Genomic DNA, 22,791 nt, shown 5'->3' on the forward strand with positions numbered 1-22,791 from the left:
TGCCCCCCCCCCCCCCTCTTGTCTCTCGCTCCCTTTATTATATGTCCTGTGTGTTAGCTCTCATACGAGCCTAGACAAAGTCTACAAAAAATCCGTCAATAATCATGCTATATAACGTTTTTGGCCCTATATGTCAATGGTGAAGAATTACAGAAAAATTCCAGTATCCGGATCCGGATCTTCACCAAAATCTAATCAATTTGTCCTTGTCACATACAAAACCTGCCCACCATATTTTGTCCCAATCCCTCCATAACTTTGACATATCCTGCACTCAGACAGACAGATACAGAGAGACAAACAGGGGTAAACACATAACCTCCGTCCACCTTCGTAATGGAGGTAATAATCATCACATCACAAGGGCCATGAACATTTTACTAAGGTAATTAAATATATATTTTTGGTATTCCCCTGGCACAGCATTGGATCCATAAACACCATTTAGCACCGAGATGATCTGTAAATTTCTTTTCCAACACAGCTTTCGGAAATCTCAATTAAAAGCAATGGGGTGTATAAATATCTGGTCGTTTTTTTTCCGTCACAGGTACCTATTACTGAGACGTTATATTGCATTGCCAAGCTACATGTCGCTAAGTTTCACATTACGCTTAATAGGCGCATATTGACATACACATCTTGTTGTATCCACAAATAACACATTTCTGAAAATTCATCCACACATAAAAAAAAAATTACAATTTTTAAATGAAAAGATTAAAATAAAAAAAATAAAGAAAGAAATTAAAATTACATTAACATATTAAATTAAAATTTAATGAACAATATAATCAATCAATTAAATAAATTGACAAACAAACAAATTTAATTAACAAATTAAAAGATTTAAGCTCGGTTTAAACACTGATCAAAAAAGTTAAAGTTGGCAGTAAAAATAACTTTTCTGCTGACAGCAATTTCTTGTTTTTGATGAACTAGGACCTTGTTAACCAACATAACCAAAGAGCATTGCTGAATGTGCTCTTTCATAATAAACAACATATATGATTGCATTGTGTGGTATATATGAAGCAAGGTGCATGGTGGGATTTGTTAAATTTTGGGTCAACATGTATTACCTTGAAACTTTATCTCAATGATTTATAGCTGAAAAAATGGAGTGATTGTGTGTAGACAGGAAGTTATAAACCTTTGAACAAAATTTGAGAAACAGCTGGCTCCTGGAGTTGCATGCATGAGAATGATGTCATCAATTTTTAAAATACCTTTTTGTGTCGATGCATACATATTTTCTTTAATAAATGTTTCAAAAAGGGGATCAACTTAATCATACTTTGTGTATGAATAATAGAAACATGTAAGTTGTCCCACCTTCAAATTTCCCCAGATGGCATGTTCTTGCAGCAGCAAAAACAAAGGCCACAAGGCAAGTGCTCAGGCATAGGTTAAATCTCTGCATGGCTCGACCCTCACCGGGCAGGTCCTCCACCATCAATTATTCTCATCTATCTCGCTCAACTCTGCAGCTGCGCGAACTCAGTCACCCTGGTACACCAAATCACTTCTCGAAAATAATAATACTTCAAATAAAGATGCCCAAAGAGGGAAGGAGAGAGGGCGATTGTATAAAGCCCAAGGGGGTAATATGGAGCCCATGGAGAGTGAGGTGAAGGCCATAGGGTGCACATAAGAGCCCTGGGGGCAGTTTTGATCCCAGTTGAAGGGGGTGAAGTAGTGTCCATGGAGTATAATGTGGAGATGCCCATGGGGGTTAGTACTGAGGAGACCACAGGGGACATGTGGAATAAACCAGAGGTGAAAAAGTAAAAACATTGTGAAAAAGGCCATGGGTGTGATGGGGTAAAGACATGGTGTAGTGTCATAGGGCACTTGGAGAGTGAAGTCATATAAGCAGACGTAGGTTGCTCGGCCTAGGATTAGATCAGTCATGTGATCACTGAATGGCGTAGAGCAGATAAAATAAATTTGTCACTTGAGCAGATAAATAGGGAACAGTTAGGAGTAGAGGGATAGAAGAAGCAGCACCACTACAGATAGTAAGAAAAATGCACACAAGGTTAGTGCCAGTGAAAACAGAAAGTGAAACAAAAATTGAGGAAAATAAAAGCGAGCTAGTGCGGGAGATATAATGCCCTCTATAAGTATTGGAATGCAGTGAAGTTAAATTTGTTATTATTGCTAAATACGAAAGAAATTTGGATTTGAGATCAAAAGATGAATGTGAGGCAAGAAAACAGAAGGTCAGCTTTTATTTCTTGGTATTTCGATGTATATATGTTTTACCATTGCAGAGCAATAGCACTTTTTATGTTCAGTTCCCCCATAAGCATAAGTAAGAAGATCAGATGACTGATAGGTCTTTCTTGGTGCTCAGGTGTTTCTTGATGCAGTGATTGTTCACACATAAAAGAGCTGCAAATGTCTCATCTTTGTTTTAACCTTTGTTTTTGCCTTTGGAGTCAGTAGGCATTAACCAACATGAAGACCAGAGAACTGCGCATGAAAGAAAAGCAAGCAATTTGGAAGCTAAAAGATCAGAATAATTTAATTAGAACCCAGAGCACAACAACTGGGCATAGCAAATACAACAATTTGGAATATCTTGATAATGAAAGAAATCACAAGTGGACTTAGCAAGAGACAACAGCCAGGTCGGCCAAGAAGAAAAACTGCAGTTGATGACAGAAAAATCATCAGAGCTGTGAAGAAAAACCCTAAAACAACTGCCAGTGACATCACCAACAACTTCTAAAGTGCAGCAGTGAAAGTATCACAAACTACGTTCACAGAAGACGTCGACAGCAGAATTACAAAGGCTACACCGCAAGATGCAAATCTCTCATGAGCACCAAAAATAGAAAAGCCAGATTAGAATTTGCCAAGAAGTACAAAGGTGAGCCAATAGAGTTCTGGAACAAATTTTTATGAACATATGAAACCAAGAAAAACTTTTACCAAAGTGATGGAAAGGTAAAAGTGTGGAGACAGGAAGGAACTGCATATGATCCATTGCACACTACCTCATCTGTGAAGCATGGTGGAGGTTGTGTCATGGCTTGTGCTTGCATGGCTGCCTCTGGCACTGGCTCACTCATATTTATTGATAATGTAATTAATGATGTCAGCAGCAGAATGTATTTGGAAGTGTACAGAAACATTTTGTCTTCCAATGAATATGAATGAATGAATGATCGTTTTCAGGCCATTTTTCCCCGCTACAGCGGGGTATTAATTTTCAAAGTGATTCTTCATCATTGAGTGATAGGACCAAAAACAATATACAACAACAACAACAACAGGCATTTTAAGGCCATTTTCCCTGCTAGAGCAGGGGTTAGCCTTGCGGGCCCCATGACAATCATGGTTCCCTGTTTGAGGCAATGTTTTTATGGCCGGATGCCCTTCCTGACGCCAATGTACAAGAAAATTCCTCCAAACGAATTCGGCTCCACCATGCAGCAAGACAATGACCCAAAACACACTACCAACACACCAAGGAGTTCATCAGGGGGAAAAGTGGATTGTGTTTTAGACTGGTCAAGTCAATTTCCTGATTTAAATCCAATGGAGCATGTATTTCACTTGCTGAAGAGGAGACTAAAGTCAGAAACCCCAAAACAAATAACAACTGAAAATGGCTGCAGTTAAAGGCTTGGCAAAGCATCTCAAAGGAAGACCTTGAGAGTTTGATGATGTCAATGTGTCACCGGCTCGATGCAGTTATTGATTGCAAGGGATATGCAACCTCCATCCATTGTTGAGACAACAGAAACAGCATGTCCACATTAGAATGACCTGGTCTGAATCCAAATTGATGATCAGAGATCAAGCCATTGGAGAAGAGGAAGGATTTGATATCCGAAGCAATGATGGATATCAACGTTGGGACGGATTATACCATATGATGAACGTTGGGAAGGTTTATGCCAAAACTTGGTGGATGAGTTGGCCAGATGACAATAATCCACTCCGAGTCAAGTAACAATGGAAATTCTTTGGAACAATTTGTTTTCTTGCTGTCTTGTCAACAATTAAGTGATTGATTTGAAATCACTGCATCAGAAGTGTAAAGTGTTTGTGTCACTGATAGTCTCAAACAATTAACAACTGCAAGGAAACAACAAAAAAGCATTGCCATTTCTCCAGCTGCCTCAGAGCTTGAGTATGACTTCCACATAAACACTTGTGGGAACGTATTGAGTGGCAACAAATCCGTGATTGGTGATTAAACAAATCCGGGTGTAACTAATATGACCACCCTGAAGGCGAAATGTGGAAGACAATGTAATTTTAAACTCGTTCATTTCTGTCTGATCAGCCAAATGCATTACACGTCACTCATAGCAAAAGTATCAGGTAATCGTTTATCTTCTTAATGTGCAATGCATAATTATTCTTTGGTTAATTATACTTGCTTATCTGTTGTTTGATTTCGAAAAGTTCAATTTTTTAAATTATATGTGTTGTTTGATTTTAAAGTTGTTTTTTTTTTTTTTTTTTTTTTTTTTTTGTATACAGAATCGAGGCTCGTGAAAGAGCTAACATTTATCACACAAACAAATCAAACAGACAAACAAAATATATAAAAAGAGGGAGCGGTAGACAAGATGGGGAGATAAGGGGAGCACACAAACACAACATTTGAGAGCAGGGACATCGGGAGATGTATGGGAGGGAGAGGGCTTGGCAGGAGGAGGTGTGGGGAGGGGGTGGGAGAAGTATAAACACAAGGACACCAAGGACTTCCAGGAAAGAAGTTGGTATTTCAAAAAAGTGGATTTGGGGTGAAATGAGCGGGGGTAGAAAAAAAGATCAAGGTTTTGGATGGGGGAAGATAAGAGGTGGTGATGAACAGCTGTTTTAAAGACCTGGGGGTGGAGTGGGATTGAAGAGAGTGAGGGAGTTTGTTCCAGAGGTGGGAGAAAAGAGGAATGAAGGAGTGAAGGTGAGCAGAGAGTCTTGATTTTGGCAGTTTAACCATAAAAGGGTTGCAGGCAGATCTTGTGCGACCTGTAGGAATATTTGGGGTACAGAGCCCAGAGAGAGATTGGGGGGGGGGGGGGCAAGGCTGGAGAGGAGTCGGTAGTAGACGGAAAGACCACCAACCTGCCTGCGGTGAGTAAGTGAAAGGCCCTCGGAGTTAGCTTCATCGCGGGAGATTCCAATGATTCTGAACGCTTTGGTTTCAACAGCGTGAAGACGAGCTCGGTGTGAGGCAGGTGCACCAGCCCAGAGGGGAGAGCAGTACTCCATTGAGCTGCGGATGAAAGCCTTGTATGTGGTGAGGAGCTCAGTTGTGCCAAGGAAGGACTTCGCACGACGGAGGATGCCCAGTCGGTGACTGGCTTTGGAGGCCAGCTTGGAAATGTGGTTTTCCCAAGAAAGATCATGGCAGAAAAATGTATTAATTGTATTAATTAATGTATTAACGTATTAATTAATGTATTCATGTTAAATGTATTAGTTAATATGTCTGTTGTTTGATTTTGATTATTTTATTTTTTTTGTATACAAGATCGAGGCTCGTGTAAGAGCTAACATTGATTTCAAAAAGACAAACTGACACATAAAACATAAAACATATGATCAAGGGAGCGGGAGAACAATATGGAGAGCAGGGACGTCGGGAGATCTGTGGGAGGCAGAGGGCTTGGGGGAAGAAGGCATGGGAAGGGGGGGGGGGGGTGGGAGAGGTAAAAAAAAACAAAAAAACACATGGACACTGCTAGGACTTCCAGGAAAGAAGTCGGTATTTCATAAAAGTGTATCTGGGGTAAATTAACGGGGGTATAAAATAATTTATTATGTTATTTATTTAAGTTAAATTTATTATGTCAGTGTACTCCATGTCATTAGACTTGGTCGTTCATGCAGTACTTTATGCAAAAACATTTATCTTATATTCTTTGTTTCTCTGTTTTCTTTATTAGCTCACATGACAGCTCAGAGGTAGCATATACTCACCTTTATTGGTTGGATTCCCAAATAGAGTATAAAACTGCCAATCTTGCGCTTTCAGGCAAGGCGTTGCATCAATGAGTGCATCAACCATTGGAGGTATGTGAAGCTGCCTGTCTTATCTGCTAGCACTTGTTGGTGGATGTTAAAGAGCATGTGTTTCTTGAAAAGGCCATTGTATGCCGGTCCTCTGCAAGTTCCTTAATAACTAAAATAAAATTGATAACTTAATATTATCATAATAATAATAATTTATACAGTGCCTTTTGCCTATGGATATAAGGCACTGGACATCAGTTCAGTGTGATTTCGAATCAAGTGGATTTATATACTTATGTTGGTGAAATTAATCAGCAGAAGCTGTAGTAGTTTACATTGGATTGCTGAATCTGTGGAACTTTGGTTGTTATTTTCAATACTTTTACTGTACGAGGATATTTAACTTCAAGTGGATTTCTTAATCTTTATGCAGTACCTAACAAAGAAATAAGACAACTCTGTTCAGTTGGAAAGTTCTGTTCAAAAGAAATTTAAAAAAATAAAAGTTGTGTGTATACATGTGCGTGTGTATATTTTCTGTGTGTACTTTAACAGTTAGGTCAGTTTCTTTCTTGACTGCCACTGGTAACATGTAACCCAGTGCTTCCTGCCGCATGGTCGGGTAGTCGGCAACTCAACCAACTACCTACCCTCTCCCTGGCTTGCCAGTGGGGAGGGTGATTGTAACACTTTGTAGGACTAAAACAATACCTATGAAAGGACGGATGAGCTCCATTAGTGAGCCATCGGCCATCCAGTAAGGAGATGGTGTCTCCTAAAAAAACAACCATCTGGTTGGACCGTTTTTTTAGGTAGTAGGTTGTCGACAGTAACCGCTCAGGGTACTACAGTTTGGACTTCAGAGCGTTGGGACTTAGGAATGTCTGGACCGGAACCATCTTACACTCTCTGTGTCAGGAATGCTGGTCTAACTTTCTGTCTCACTCAAGCTATTGCTACTGGGCTAGTGTTAATCTCATTCTTGCAAACATCATACACTTTTCTTACTCATTTTCACTCCTCACCTTTATATTCCCCCTCTTTTATTTCTCTTTCCTCACATTTATCAATGCAGTTATTTTATTTAAGGCCTGGCCTCGATGAGGACTATACATGGTACGTGAATGGAGCCTTCAACTTAAAAAAAACAAGAAAAAGAGCAATCGGAGATTGCAAAACCTCACCAGGATATATTTTCAGCGGTTATTAAGGCTTTTGTGTTAAAACAAATATGGCGGCCGAACTACGTGACCGATGACGTCATCATTTTTTTTTCTCTCCACCAATTTATGCCTACATGATGCTCAAGAAATTTCATCTTGATCGGATGACGTTTTGTACTTGTCGTATTATGACGTCATAATGGAGGCACCTATGACATCATCATTAACATATTTTATTCCCCATGGAGAGTTGTTTACAATGAGCCATGTCTCAATTTTTTCTATTCAGCGTTTTCCGAGATATAGAGGTGCAACGTTTTTTGATTTTTCCAAGATGGCGGCCGAAGCACGTGACCTATGACGTAATAATTATGATTAAAAAATTCTACAGGTGGAGTTGCACCTATGCTGAAAATTTCCTGTCAATCGGACCAACGGTTGCAGAGAAAATCATATTTATTCTGTGCGGACAAACAGACAAATAAACAGACAAACAGATGTAAAATCGGTCAGAGACCGAGGACTTGCCGGAATGTACTTTTTTTTTGGATTTGCCAACTACTCCCCACCATCACGGTCGACTCTCTAACACACAATCCCACGAGATATGCGGAAAGGACGACCCAAAACCAATTATCTTCTTTTTGATTCATATATAAAAATCATTAAAAGTAAATAATGACCTCTGCCAAAGTTCAAACGACGTGGGTTTAATCTCTACATGAGAGAATTCCACATAGCTATTTGGGCGGTGTATAAGCTAACAGATCGCTGTCTCCATCGATCTTGCCAAGGATGTAACACCTATCGGCTCAAAATCCTTTTAACTGTTGACTTGATAGTTTTTACAATGAAGGAAACACGTATCGGGAGTACAAACTACACAGCGATTGTGAATGAGACAGCTCTGAGGCATCTTTCGCTTAGCATCGCAGTGACGGCGAGCACCAACATGGCGGCTGCAAGATTAAAATCTGGTTTCAAGCCCCCTCACCACCCAAAGCCTTCAACCAGACATATTAACATGCTCCACCCCCTTCATTCCCGTTCTTCAAAGCAAAGCGGTAAAAATTGTTGTATCGCTATTATATATGATGAGCAAAGTACCCGCCCAAAGGGCATCCCCACCAAACAATCTGTTGTGTTGTATGCTGAAGAGAAGCTTGCAGAATGTGGACCATATGTGATGACTAGACTACGGATTTTTATGTTAAGAAAATAGGCCTTTTATGTTTTGAAAAGCGGATTTTGTTTTTTTTATGTGAAAAAATCCCGAAATATTTTTTTCCCCCATTTTATTCATTTTTTATTATTACCAAGTTTTTCAGAAATCAGTCAAAAAAAGAACAAAAAATGGTAAGCTTTTTCCTGCACAACATTAAGCACTCTGGGCTAGTAAACAGGTAAAAAATGACGTTCAGGTACCTTTATTGCAACCGCATTGTTTGATAAGTAGAGGACTAGAAGAAATTGACAAGACCCTTTTAGGAACGGTTAAAGTAGGTGTTTGAAATCATTATCTTGGTAATGTTCTCCTTGGTGAGGCGGTGTCGGCGGTCGGTGAGGACGTTTCTGTAGACGGAGAAGGACCTTTCCACGTCGACGCTGACGATGGGGCAGTACCTCAAGAGGGGGATGTCGGCAAGCTTGACTCCAGCTGGCACACCAACCTCAGATCCGTGCTGATCTCCATCCAGGATCAAAGCCACTGTCCTCAGCACACCAATGTCGGGATTGTGCTGCAGCACCGCCTTGAACTTGGTGAGCAGGATCTCCTTACGGCAGCCTCGGATCTTTTCGAGCTCCTCCTTGGCCTGATCAAGGAGCTGGAAGGCCTTGGCCAGCTCCATGCCGGCCTCCTCCAGCTGCTTAAGGATCTTCGGGATGAACGACACGTGGGCATTTAAGAAGACCAAACTGAGCTTGATGTCCGCCTTTCCGAACAGGTCCTTGGCACTCCGGATTGCCATCACGTCGTCATCGTTCAGCTGGTCCACAATGTCCTTGACGGCCTCGAAGTGCTCGGCGTAAAACACCGCGGCGTCGATCCACATCCCCCACCGAGTCAGAATGGGCTCCGGGGGGAGAGAAAGATTGGGCTGCTGCTCCTTCCAAAGGACAACACGCGACGGGGCTTTGACGAACACCTTCTTCGTCGTGGCAATCAGGTCGTTGACGTCCTTGAACATTTCTCGGACTGTCTCGCAGACACGGTGTAGCGCGTGGGCAACGCAAGTCACATGCAGCAAGTCCGGGAAGAGTTCCTTCAGGGCATGGCCGGCCTTGATCATATAGGCCGCGGCGTCGCTGACGAGGACCTTGAGGCACTCCGGCTTGAAATCAGGCCAAAGATAGCGCAGCGTGTCATTGACTGCGTGCACGATCTCCCCGGAGTTGGTCTTCTCCAGAAACATGCACTGGACGAGGTGGGGACGAAAGTACCCCTCCTTGGACAAGCGTCCCGCGATGATGTTGGCCACATATCGACCTGCCGAATCGGTCGTCTCGTCGACGGACACCCAGATGGGCTGCTCTCCGAGGTCGGCACGGATCCCCGCCAAGGCCTCGTCGTAGCACTTGTCGAGGTAGTGCTTTCGAATCCAGCTTTCATCGGGGATCTGGAGAGTGATGTGCTTCTCCAGGAACGACCGGAGGGCAGGGTTTTCCAATTTCGACCATGGGATGCCAGCGGCCAGCATGGCCTGGCACAGCTCCTGAGCCACGACGTCGCACTTGTGCCTCTTTCCGCCACCAAAGTCCTCCATGGTGGCTTGCGTGACCGTCCTCTTCTTCTTCAAGGCCAAGTTGCTCTTGTGGCGGTCTCCTCGGACATGTTGGGCCAGCTCAGACTTCTGCTTCGCCCCGGAAAGTCTTTTCACAAGCTCGACAGAAAGCCGTGTCACTCGACACGTACTTGAAGGTGGCCCCATCGCCGCCAGCATTGAATTCCTTCAGCCACTTGTCACGAAGAGCAGCACTCATCTTGATAGGAGACTTGTTCACACTTTGTGTACACTCTCTCACTGTAGTACACCGCCTCACTGCTGTACACGCTGGGGACGCAACGCACACAAGTGGACGCAACGTTTTGTTTTTGAGATCGATCGTAGTTAAAAATTTCGATTGCAGTTAAAAATTTCGAAAAGTTCCCTAATTTTTTTTAGCGTTGCCAGACATTTTCGACCAAAAAGGGCATTTTATTTTATTTTTCCCGAAAAAGGGCGAAATTTTTTTTTCTCCGAAAATAGCAAAATAATTTTTTTGCGTCCAAAAATGCCGTTTTATGTGAAAAAATATTTTTTCTTTTTTCACATAAAAATCCGATGTGCAGTGATGACAGAAAGCTGAACCACCAAATGGAAGCAAAGGAAGCAGCAATTACTGTCTAGACACATCCCTTTAACAAACTTGTGAGCCCTCTGGGTGACCCGGCCTTGCTTTGTGATGTGCCAATTTGACGCTTTGTAAAGCTGAAGTTACAAATGAATATTTTTTTCCTCATCCCAGAGATTTGGAAATATAAAGGGGAATTAATGATGGATGTTTATAATGTGACATTTAATAAGTTGCTTCACATTTTCGCTTTTTCATTTAACTTTGCTTCATTTGTCGATTTTGTTCATGTTTATTTTGTTGCCGTATAATATATACATATATATATATATATATATATATATATATATATATATATATATATATATATATATATATATATATATATATATATATATATATATATATATATATATATATATATACTGAAACGCAAAAGAAACTTACCACCTTTGAAACCTTTAAATATCAGCAATAACACTGCGTGTAGTAAATGTGTGAACTTATTTGTGGACAATAGTGTCCTCACTGTCAGACAAAACGGTCACGGATGGTCACTTGAACCTTCAATGGTCACTTCATAGCACAGCTGTTGAACAGCCGTTTTGACTGTCAGTGATTAGCCAAGGGGTACGGGATGATTTTAATGAGCTGCACGCGATGTCTTGATATTGGCTTTAAAAAGGCCAGTGCAAAATGGGCATTTTGACCGAAAAATTTGACCATTTTGACCAACTTCAAAAAGACCGAAAACGCAAAAGAAACTTACCACCTTTGAAACCTTTAAATATCAACAATAACACTGCGTGTAGTAAATGTGTGAACTTATTTGTGGACAATGGTGTCCTCACTGTCAGACAAAACGGTCACGGATGGTCACTTGAACCTTCAATGGTCACTTCATAGCACAGCTGTTGAACAGCCGTTTTGACTGTCAGTGATTAGCCAAGGGGTACGGGATGATTTTAATGAGCTGCACGTGATTTCTTGATATTGGCTTTAAAAAGGCCAGTGCAAAATGGGCATTTTGACCGAAACATTTGACCATTTTGACCAACTTCAAAAAGACCGAAAACGCAAAAGAAACTTACCACTTGTTTGAAATGTAATAAAATTGTAACAGTTCAAAATAAAACAAACCAACAATTGCTAATTGAAACATTGGCATTTTATTGATGACGTCAAGTTTTTGACCAAGATACACCATCTCATCAGTTTGTTCTACAGTACAGAACAGCACAGGGTGCAATGTCAGTCCCCTTTCAATAGTGTGTGTGGCCACCATTGTTTTTGACACAGGCAGTGCATCGTCGGCGTATACTGCCTACCAGTCTTTGGATGGATTGCTGCTGGATTCTGTCCTACTCAGTCCTCAATGTCTGAAGCAGCTCTGCCCGTGTCCTGGCCCTGCCAACTACGCGTCTCCCAAGCTCATCCCACAGGTGCTCCATGGGATTCAGGTCAGGGGAGAGTGCAGGCCACTGCATGGTGTTGATGTTCTCGCCTTGGAGAAATGCAGTGGTAAAGCGAGCAGCATGGGGACGAGCGTTGTCATGCTGAAAGTTTCTCAGTTCTGGGTGGTCTCAGGTCTCAGTTCTGGGTATTTAAAGGTTTCAAAGGTGGTAAGTTTCTTTTGCGTTTTCGGTCCTTTTGAAGTTGGTCAAAATGGTCAAATTTTTCAGTCAAAATGCACATTTTGCACTGGCCTTTTTAAAGCCAATATCAAGACATCACGTGCAGCTCATTAAAATCATCCCGTACCCCTTGGCTAATCACTGACAGTCAAAACGGCTGTTCAACAGCTGTGCTATGAAGTGACCATTGAAGGTTCAAGTGACCATCCGTGACCGTTTTGTCTGACAGTGAGGACACTATTGTCCACAAATAAGTTCACACATTTACTACACGCAGTGTTATTGTTGATATTTAAAGGTTTCAAAGGTGGTAAGTTTCTTTTGCGTTTCAGTATATATATACATATATAATCGTTAGATTAAATAAGACGCAGACGTAGCTTCAGGACGTCGATCTTTAATTGTCGACAAGCTTTCGACCAACAAAGGTCTTCTTCTGAGTCAGCAGAGTCAATTGTCAATTGTTACAGATCGCGGTTTACATGTTATGATGACCGAGCGGTGGTGTATTTAACCGCGACCTAACAGGATCCCTGACTCACCCGATTCACCCAGAACCTTGGCCGTATCGCACCACAGCTGCTCAATGAGGGAAAAGACAAAAACGACGCAATGCAAGAGGAAAAAGGAATAAAACGAGAAGACGTACAGACGAGTAATGGGGTTTATTATTTACACACACAAGCAAAAAGGAGCAATCAAGTTTTATTTACAACACATAAGACGCAGGTGACACAGTGCAAATACTAGCTTATCTACAGACTTAACTTATTCCCAGGACAGAACAAACAAAAGACACTGACTCACGCGGGGAATTGCAGGAATGGCAGGATGTGGATGGCTGGAGGGAGAGGGAGGTCCAAGGGGGTCCCGCAGCACAACCGGCGCGTTTAGCAGCCGCCGTTCAGGCCAGGCCCCGCGCTGCTGTTTTGGCTGCTGTTTTGGCTGCTGTTTTCGTCGCGTGCTTTGCCAGGCCTTGTCCCACTCGTCTGGTCCAAACCCTCAACTCTTTCTTGTTTCTCTCACTCCTCACCACCGACTCCTCACCGCAACCAACTGACCACCGACTCCTTACCAACGCAACCACTGACCCTCCTCAGGCAACCGACTCAGACCAACTCAGACCAACTCCTTGTGACCAACTCCAGGCCTTTCTGTCTTCTGCTCTCCTCTGTAAAAACGCATCTCCTACACCAGTCCTGTATGTCGCGCCCCATATTCACCCAATAGAACCTCCGGCGGACCCGAGATATTGTCTTTGTCCTGCCCAAATGGCCGCCGGAGCGGGTACCATGCACCTGTTGCAATATGACGTTCTTGAATTTGTCAGGGACTATCACCAGCCAGGAAGTTCTATCAGAGGGAACCTCCACCCACTTGCGATACAAGATGTTGCCTTTCAATTCCAGGGTCTGCCACTGAGCCCAATATGCCTTTGTTTGCGCCCCGAGGGGGGTGACCTCTTCCCCCTTTGGTCTTTGCCCCAATTTGACCCATTGGAACACCGGCCCCAGAACAGGATCCTCCTGCTGGGCCGTGCTCCAAGCCAACTCTCCAAATTCCTCGTCCGCGGTTAGTGGCAAAATTGGCCCTCTCACCCGGGTTGCCCGGACGACGAGAATCGGGGCGGAATCGCCCAATTGCTCCCTCTCCTCGTGTCTCGCACAAAATTTACAGTTTTCCCCCAGACAAGGACGCCGAGAGAGTGCGTCCGCATTACCATGGGCCTTCCCGGCCCTATGGGCCACATCAAAATCGTACTGCTGCAACTTTTCCAACCACCTTGCAATTTGGCCCTCCGGTTCCTTGAACCGAAGGAGCCATTGCAAGGAGGAATGGTCAGTTCTAACCAAAAATTTCCGCCCGTACAGGTACGGGTGGAAATGGTTCATGGCAGCCAGCATGGCCAATAACTCTTTGCGAGTGACGCAATAATTTCGCTCGCGCCTACTTAAGGCCCGACTATAGTAACCAATCACTCTCTCCACGCCCTCCTGTGTCTGAGACAAAACTGCGCCCAATCCTTCCTGGCTCGCATCCGTGTCCAGGGTAAATGTCCCGTCACTGGTGGGGTAAGCTAGAAGGGGTGCGGATGTTAGACACCCCTTCAATTTTTGGAAGGCCTCGTGGCACTCCCGTGTCCAATTAAATCGCGTCCCCTTCTCCGTAAGCCGGTGGAGGGGACGGGCCAACTCCACAAATTTTGCCACAAAGCGCCGGTAGTAGGAGCAGAGTCCAAAAAATCCCCGCACCTCCTTGATGGTACGTGGTGCGGGCCACTCCTCCACCGCTTTAATTTTGTCTGGGTCCGTTTTTACCCCCTCGCGGCCGATCACGTGACCTAGATAGGCCACCTCTCTTGCAAACAAAGTGCACTTACTCGGGTTCAGCTTCAACCCTGCCTGTCTGAGGCACCCGAACACCTGGTCCAAATTAGCTACTGCCTGGGGGAACGTTTTGGCATGTACTAGGACGTCATCCAGGTACACCAGGCATGATTGCCATGGCATGCCGCCTAGTACATGCTCCATCAATCTTTCAAAGGTGGCGGGGGCGTTACACAAACCAAACGGCATCACAGTAAACTGATACAGTCCCTTACCTGTGGAAAATGCCGTTTTCTCCTTCCCTGCCCTATCCATCTCCACCTGCCAATACCCACTCTTGAGGTCCAAAGTCGAGAACCATCTTGCTAGTTATTCTTAGTCTATGTCAGTTAAGGACTCGTTTCCATTAATTCTGACTCTTCGTTGCACCAGAATGTGATTGTATGGCACCAGTAGTGAGTTTAGGACCTCCCCATACCTCCTACTATCTTCCTCATGAAACAACAACTACAACAACAGCGCGCGGGGAGTGTGCGTCCTCACTCCGGCTTGGTTAGCCGCCATTGCCCATGTGCTCCGACGGGGTTACCACGAAGGGGCTGACTGTCAGCTCCTCGTCAAGGGCGGAGCCCGGTAACCCCCCCGCACCCAATAAGAAGCGGCGGGCCGATTCCATCTGGGGCGGAGCTAATGAGCCGAGGGCGTGTCACTCCCCGCTGGATATACGTAGCCACTTACCGGAGGTGACGAGAGATGCGCCCCCAGCTTGAGGAGAAACAGACGCCACCTCCAGCGCGACGATACCTCCCTGCATCTTTTGGACCGCGCTTTATCCTGTCCCTGAGCCAAGGTGCACCTTGTGCTATCCATCGACTACCTGCCCTTCCTTGCCATCAATCCCTGTGTGAGTCAGTCTTGTCCTGTTTATCTGTGGTCTGTCGGGGCTACTATAAGACCGTGATTAAGTGCCCACCTTCCTATGCTGTACCTCTTGTCAGTGTAATCTAAACGTTCTGCATACAAATATTATAACCTCCTCCGGAGGTCTTGAGAACTGTACCCCTGGTGTCGTGTCATCTAATCCCAGCCGTTGTGTCCTTTCCTTAATTGATTTAGCATAGCGCGATTTGGCCAACGTTCGAGTGGAATCGGGTAAACTGTGCAGACGCGGTCATACCAAACCGCTCGGTAAACTAACATCCAAAACCGCGTCTGTAACATTTGGTGTCAGGAGTGGGAATACGTCCGCGTCTTATTTAATCTAACGATTATATATTCAATACAAATGAGACGCCCTGCTCGCACTTTGGAGTTTCTACTATTTCTTACAGTTACATATACATATATATATATATATAATATATACCTCTTTCAACCACTTACTCACTAATATAAATGTTTAGTGTTTTTTAGTTACGCTGGAGCTGAAATTTTGCAAAGAAATCACAAAATAGTCAGAAAAATTCCATCAATGAAAATATCCAGAAATAAATGTTTATTGATGCAGTTTCTGCTTTGCTCATGGTGGGTCACCTGACCCAAGACAATAGAGATAGCAATCGAACTGGTTTCTAAGCAACACCAACAAGTTCCTCTTCTAGTTTTTTTTTTTTTTTTCCTTTTTTTTTTTTTTTTTACTTTGGCCATATTTACATAAAAATTATTGTAGCTGCAAACGTTTAAATGAAGAGCTCATTCTAATCACAAATTCTTGATTTACTTGAATATATAGCTGCTTGCAGAATGCAAGCACAATACACAATCAAATATATAAAGCACTCTCAGTCCACATCATCCAACATAAAAAAAAACCCACCTTTAAAGGCCATTTTTCCCCGCAAAGCGGGGGTTGGCCTTTTTCGGGGACCGTGGTTGTTGTTGTTTTTTTGTCCCCTTTTTGAAGCAATGTTTTACGGCCGGATGCCCTTCCTGCCGCCAACCCTTTTTGTCGCCTTTTTACGACAAGCAGGGAATTACCAGTGAACTGGTACTCAATTAGCCAACCTCGGAAGGATGACAGGCTGAGTCAACCCCCCTGGCGTTAATTCAGCAATCGACCGGGATTCAAACCCAGGATCCTTGGAATCCTAAACTGGCACCCTAGCCGCCAGCCCAACACCAGGGACATCATCCAACATAGAAAGCTTATATTTATTATGTACTTGCATGGTATTATGTACTTATGTACTCGGAACGTATTATGCACTATGCATGGGTGGGAGGCCAAATGCAAACAGACAATGCCAAAACGGTGAATGCTAAACCATGAAACAATAAATTCCACATTCCTGTGCCACCTTCAGTCTAACGTCATGCATGCACAGCCAGTTCTTGAAGGACCTGGGCAAAAATAGCAAATGCTAAACCATAAACCAATGAATTACACATTCCTGTGCCACCTTCGGTAGAATATCAGGCATTGAAAGCCAATTAGTGAAGGACTTGGACAAAAAAACATACTGCAGCTGAATGTTTCATACCCCGCCCATCAATGGTGAAGCTGCTAATGATGAATCTGTGAATCTGGTAATGGAGGGGTGGAAACCCTCAAACCATTTCCTTTATAATCAATCTTTTTAAATTTTCATTCCAAACAGAATAATTCCAATGACAAATTAATACTATAGCATTAATATAACAAAATAAAATGCTACAAACACCCGTGAGGTAAACAAATATAAAATATAGACGCCATTCTGACGTCATCACCAATACAGATGAATCTGCAGCCAAGAAAGTGCAGATACAAAACACTTCGTACGGATCGAAAATAAAAATCATAGTTGTATTGAGAAATTTATGCAACCTCCCACCAACCTTGGGATGGATAATTGCAGCATCATTCGGGTGGAAACTCAAAATCACAATTGTATTGAGATATTATCAAACCAGCGAATGTTTCTGCCAAGCCCAACCTGAGTCATTCACTGATATAAATGTTTAATACCTTCTCGGTGGGCTGGAAAGTTGAAATTTCATATAATGCTGCAACTCAAAGGCAATATCACAAGAAGAAGAAAAGCACAAAACAGAAGTAAAATTTCCATAAACAAAAATTTCTGAAAATAAAAGTCAGCTGGGGCAGCCTCGGTCTTCTCACTGTGGATCTCGTGACCAAAGACAATGGGACAAATGCTAAAACTTGTTGTTAGGCAACATCAACTTATGCCTCTTCCGCCTCTTATTTTATAACTTTTGTCATATTTACATGAAAAATTATTACAGCTGTAAACTTTAAATAAAGAGCTCATTCTAATCACATATCCTTCATTTACTTCATCTTATATATAATGCTTTGTCACTTCCAGTTTGGGACTTCTGCTTCGGAGATTTTTCCACATGTTGGTCGAATCTGTAGCTGCCACTTGTGTGAGGCGGATGAAAAAATGTGAGCGCGCCTCACATGGTGACAATGACTTGTTCAACAGAAGCATGAAGTAAAAAAAAACGTATTCAATTATCTTTTAATAAGGTTGATTCCTTTACTCGAATTGTTGAATTAGCTTGGGAAGTAATTGCCTCGGGAGCAGAAGTTGTAGATCCTTGCGATTGGGGAGCAGAAATTGTGGGGTTGGAGATATATGCTGGGACCGTGCACCTGTGCTGTGCTTGGTGATAACCTCCATTTTTCTGTTCCATCTAATGGTCTCTGTTACTCCTTTTCAGAAATAAAGTGATTTACCAGCTACTTGATTTGTGAGAGTGAGTTGGAAGTGTTACATTTGGTGCTGAAACCCGGGATAGCGTCCCCTAAGTGGGAGGATTGGAAATGGAGATTAGCATACTACTTTATTACCAAGCGTGCCACTGGACAATTTGAAGTAGATCTGTGTTGCCCAGCATCTGGTAATGGAGGAAGCAGCAGGTACCAAAACAGGATGAACTTGATTTGAGGAATACTGAATGTGCTGGAGAGTAACACCCCACATCTGGAATATGACACTGAAGAGGGAAGTCAGGAGGCTCTGGTAAACGTCCTTGAAAGGGTAAAGTCTTACCTTCCTCGTAGCATCAGTAGTAGCAATGAGACTGGTCAGGTACAGGAACAGATAATAACAATGTCGCCTGATTCCAATAGATACCAAGTCAAATAAATGTTAGCTCTTTCACGAGCCTCGATTCAGTATACAAAAAAGCCCCATAGCCAAGTCACCTCAGTATCTAAGAGAGACTTCAATATATTATCCTAAGTTGCCTTACCAAGGCAGAAGGAGGGATTACCATTCATAAGTTTGATTCATCAGATAGATGCTGGTCTGAAGAAGGGGTACAGTGAGGTAGAGGTTGTAGAGGCTGTCATAAGAGCAGTGCAACCTAGTCTGAAAGTGAGGAGTTACCTGAAAAGCTGCCCTTCTTTGACTTTGCCAAATCTGAGACGAAATCTGAGATGTCATTGTCACACAAAAGATCCTACTCAATTTGATCAGCTGCTGAGTTCCGTGATGCAAGGAACTAGAGAAACCCCACAAAATTTTCTCATCTTGATCCTTGAACTGAAAAATGCATCTTATTTGCTTCCAAAGAGGCAGATTCCCAAATAAAATATGATTCTGGAGTAGTGCAGACAATGATACTACATGCCCTTCAAACTGGCCTACTTAGTGATTCAATTAGGGCAGAGCTGAAAACTGAACTGAAAGATGTACGTATTTCAGATGAGGAGCTTATCGAGAAGGTGAATGCCACAGCTCGACAACAGGAAGAGTGGAATTCCAAACTTGGAAGCACGCAAAGATTCAAAGGCAGTAATGCATGTGCCATTATTGATTAAGTAACATTTGATAATCCAGGTGTTCTTCAGCCTAAACAAACCCCCACAAACAAGCCTTGGAAGAAAACCAACACAGTGAAAGATGACATCATTGAAATCAAGGACTTGGGGCTGTGAAGCAGTTGGAAGCAGATATAGCTCGTATGAAGGAGTCACTGTCAGAAAATCCCCCAGCCTGTCGATATAGGAAATGCCCGTCTATAGTTTCGAACCCTGTGGTTGTCTGTTACCAAAGAAATGGCACCAGAGAGCCCTGCCGCCATTGTTGGAATTGTGGGTCATCCACCCATGATCAAATAAACTGTCCCACCAATGGTTTCCAACCACCAGTATTGGGTAACGGTGAGCGGGTTATGGGGTGAGGCCAACCATAGCCAGCAATAAATAGTGCAGTATCCCTATCAGGAAAACAGACAACCTAAAGTCTGAGTTAAAATATGTTTCTTCAACCTGTCGAGAGACTACTAGAAGAAATAAGGTGCCTAAATTAGTTAGTGGAAGGTGCATATTGACCTGTATACTGAATGACATTGAGGTCCAGGCCTTTTGGGATACTGGCTCCCAAGTAAGCATAGCAAGCAGAGACTGGCTACAAAATAACTTGCCAGACACCGTTGTATGACGAGTGGAAGAAATCCTACAGGATGGATTGCGATTGAAGGTTGCAAATGGAAGCCGAATTCCAATTGAATGATGGTTTGAAGCAGAGTTTAAGCTTAGAAACGGTGGCAGAGAAGAGTCAATTTTAGTCCCTGGTTTGGTCACTAAAGGACCGGTGATACTATGATAGGTCCGATAATTGGCTTCAACGTAATTTCAGAGTTGATGGTTCAGAACGAGACCAAGTCTGACAATATTTGTAGTAGTGCCAACAGTCATTCATTTCTTCGTTTCTGGAGCCGAGCCGATCACGAATATATATAATGTCTACCAGACTGTTCAGAATCGATAGAAGAGACCAGTTTTCGTGTGTACAGGCCGTCGGCATACTCAAATTCTTCCCGGGAGAACTACAAATATCCCTTGTCATGTTCGTTCTCAACCACTTGGTGTCAAAACACCAGCGCAGTTAGAATCTGAGCAAGAACAGCGCTGGCCAGAAGGGCTGACACTTAGTAAAGCACTTGTTCAATTGTCTGCTGGGAGTTTGCACAAGGTGAGCATTCTCGCCTGTAATTCAAATAAACATACCATTGACTTACCTGCAACAACCCTACTCAGACCGTTATATTTCATTCACTCGACTGCTTTTGCGAGACCCAAAGGGAATTGGGCAAACCTATACAGTGAAATTTGAAGAAGAGTGGGATCCAATATTATAGTTGATTTAAAGCATCCGAGTGATGAAAAAAGAAAAATTGCTCAAAAAAAGCTGTGGCTAAAGAGTTCAGTGTTTTTCAAGCACTTGACTTTCTGAAAATGCTGCTTTTTGATTCGTCCTTCAACATAACCCACCCCCTCATTAGCATTTATATGGCAGGGAAATCAAGGAGTTTTTTTTTTTTTTTTACTCCCGAGGAAGTTCAACGGATGCACGTACCACGTGTTGTTGATTGAAACGTCGAGGAAAACAGAAATTGTATTTGTTCGATTGTAAAAGGTTGGAGAACTCATTGTGAATCATATATATATATATATATATATATATATATATATATATATATATATATATATATATATATATATCTATATATATATATATATATATATATATATATATATATATATATATATTGTTGTGGATATGAGAATGGTTTTTTTGTTGTTGTTGTTGTAGTGTAAATTGTTGTAAAATATCGCCCTCCTTACTCCAGTGTTGTATAAAGGTCAAAGGGCGTTCCCGTAGTTAGTTCCATAAAGCATACATGAAGGACACCATAATATCCCTGTTCAGTAGTTTATTTCCTTATTCTGTGTATTAGGTTAAGGCTTTGTTAAGGTGTCAAAACACCAGCGCAGTTAGAATCTGAGCAAGAACAGCGCTGGCCAGAAGGGCTGACACTTAGTAAAGCTTAAGGTTAAGGTTAAGGCATTAAGATGACACTCCATTGCACCAAGTGAAATAAGATAGATCCCTTTCATGCCCCATTCCCACTCCCAAAACTTCTATTGCCAACTACAATAGCCGCCATTAAGCATGTGCTCAGCTCGGGGAAGAAGGGCGTGCCCGCCCATCGTCATCAAGGGTGGAGTCAGAGGGCCTGTGCCCACCAATCAGGGCCGAAGCGAGCTCACCGAGGGGCGTGTCCAAAAGGCCGGCGGCTTGATCGCCTGAGGCGCTATAAAAGCGCGCGTGCAAGAGCCGTGTGCGTGGTTGGACCAAGCGAGAGACGTGAAAAGAAAGGCGCGTCAGAACGTTGGTTGGTGGTTGGATTGAGCAGGAGTTGAGTACGAGAAGAGTTGAGTTGAGTTGAGAAGAGTTGAGTAAGGGATCCCGGAAAGAGCAGCTCCAGCCACCGCAAGTTCAGCCACAGCAGCTTCAGCCACAGCAGCAGCAGCCACAGCAGCTTCAGCCACAGCAGCTTCGGGGCCTTGACGGCAGTTTCGAACGGGGCCGCGAAGGAACGGCGGCTGCTAAACACGCCGATCGAGAAAGGGGCGGCGGCTGCTAATCCCCGACCCGACCGTGCTGCGGGTCCAGCTGAACCTTCCTCCCCCTCCAGCCATCCACCTCCTGCCATTCCTATCATCATTCCCCGCGTGAGTCTGTCTTTGTTTGTTCTGTCCCTGGGTAATAATTAAGACTGTAGGTAAGCTAATAATTGCACTGTGTCTCTGATTCTTCTGTATATTATTTTATTATCCTTCCTTCTCCTTGGTTACTTTGAGCGTGTAAATAGTAGGAATAAATTTAGTAGTATTTCCAACCTTTTTGTCTTCTTCTTCTTCTTCTTCTTCACATCCGTGTCGCCTTTGTCTTTTCCCTATTGAATACCTGTGGCACAATCCGGCCAACGTTCGGGAATCGGGTTAGTCGGGGTAACTGTTAGGGCCGTGGGGCCATCCGCTCGGCAAACCAACATCTTATCCGCGGTCCGTAACAATTGGTGTCTGGGAGTGAGATTCGAGGCCCGAACCAAATTTTTAAAATGTCTAAAAGGAAAAAATTTGGTCAAAATTTGGAGCGGCCGAAATTTGTTTTTTTTAAACCCGAACTTTGAAATCGTGCCATGGCTAGTCAAGGCGATTGGATGCCGGTGGGGGAACTAGAAGAGGGGTTAGGGGTAACCCAGGATCAGAGGGAAGAAATGGAGGAGAGCAATGAGGAGGTGGTTGAGGGAGTATCAGGCGCACAAAATGGCGCCCTTGCGCACGTGGTTACAGCGGCACCAAATTTAGCGGCGCCCGTGACCGTAGCAGCACCGGTGGATTTGAACCTTTTTATGATACAAATGGGGGCCCTTATGGAAAAAATGGGTGAGCGATTGGGAAACCAAATTAAAGAAATAACTGAGGAAATGGCGAGGGAGAGAGTCGCATATGAAGTAAGGGAAGCGGAGAGGGACAGAGACCGCGGGTTGGGCGAGCAGGTCCCAGGGGTGCACGAGGAGGTAACGCGGGTCGAGAAGCGCTGGTTGAGC

The sequence above is a fragment of the Myxine glutinosa genome, chromosome 8 (genome assembly GCF_964187855.1).
Source record: "Myxine glutinosa chromosome 8, kmMyxGlut1.1, whole genome shotgun sequence".
In the NCBI taxonomy this organism is placed as follows: Eukaryota; Metazoa; Chordata; class Myxini; order Myxiniformes; family Myxinidae; genus Myxine; species Myxine glutinosa.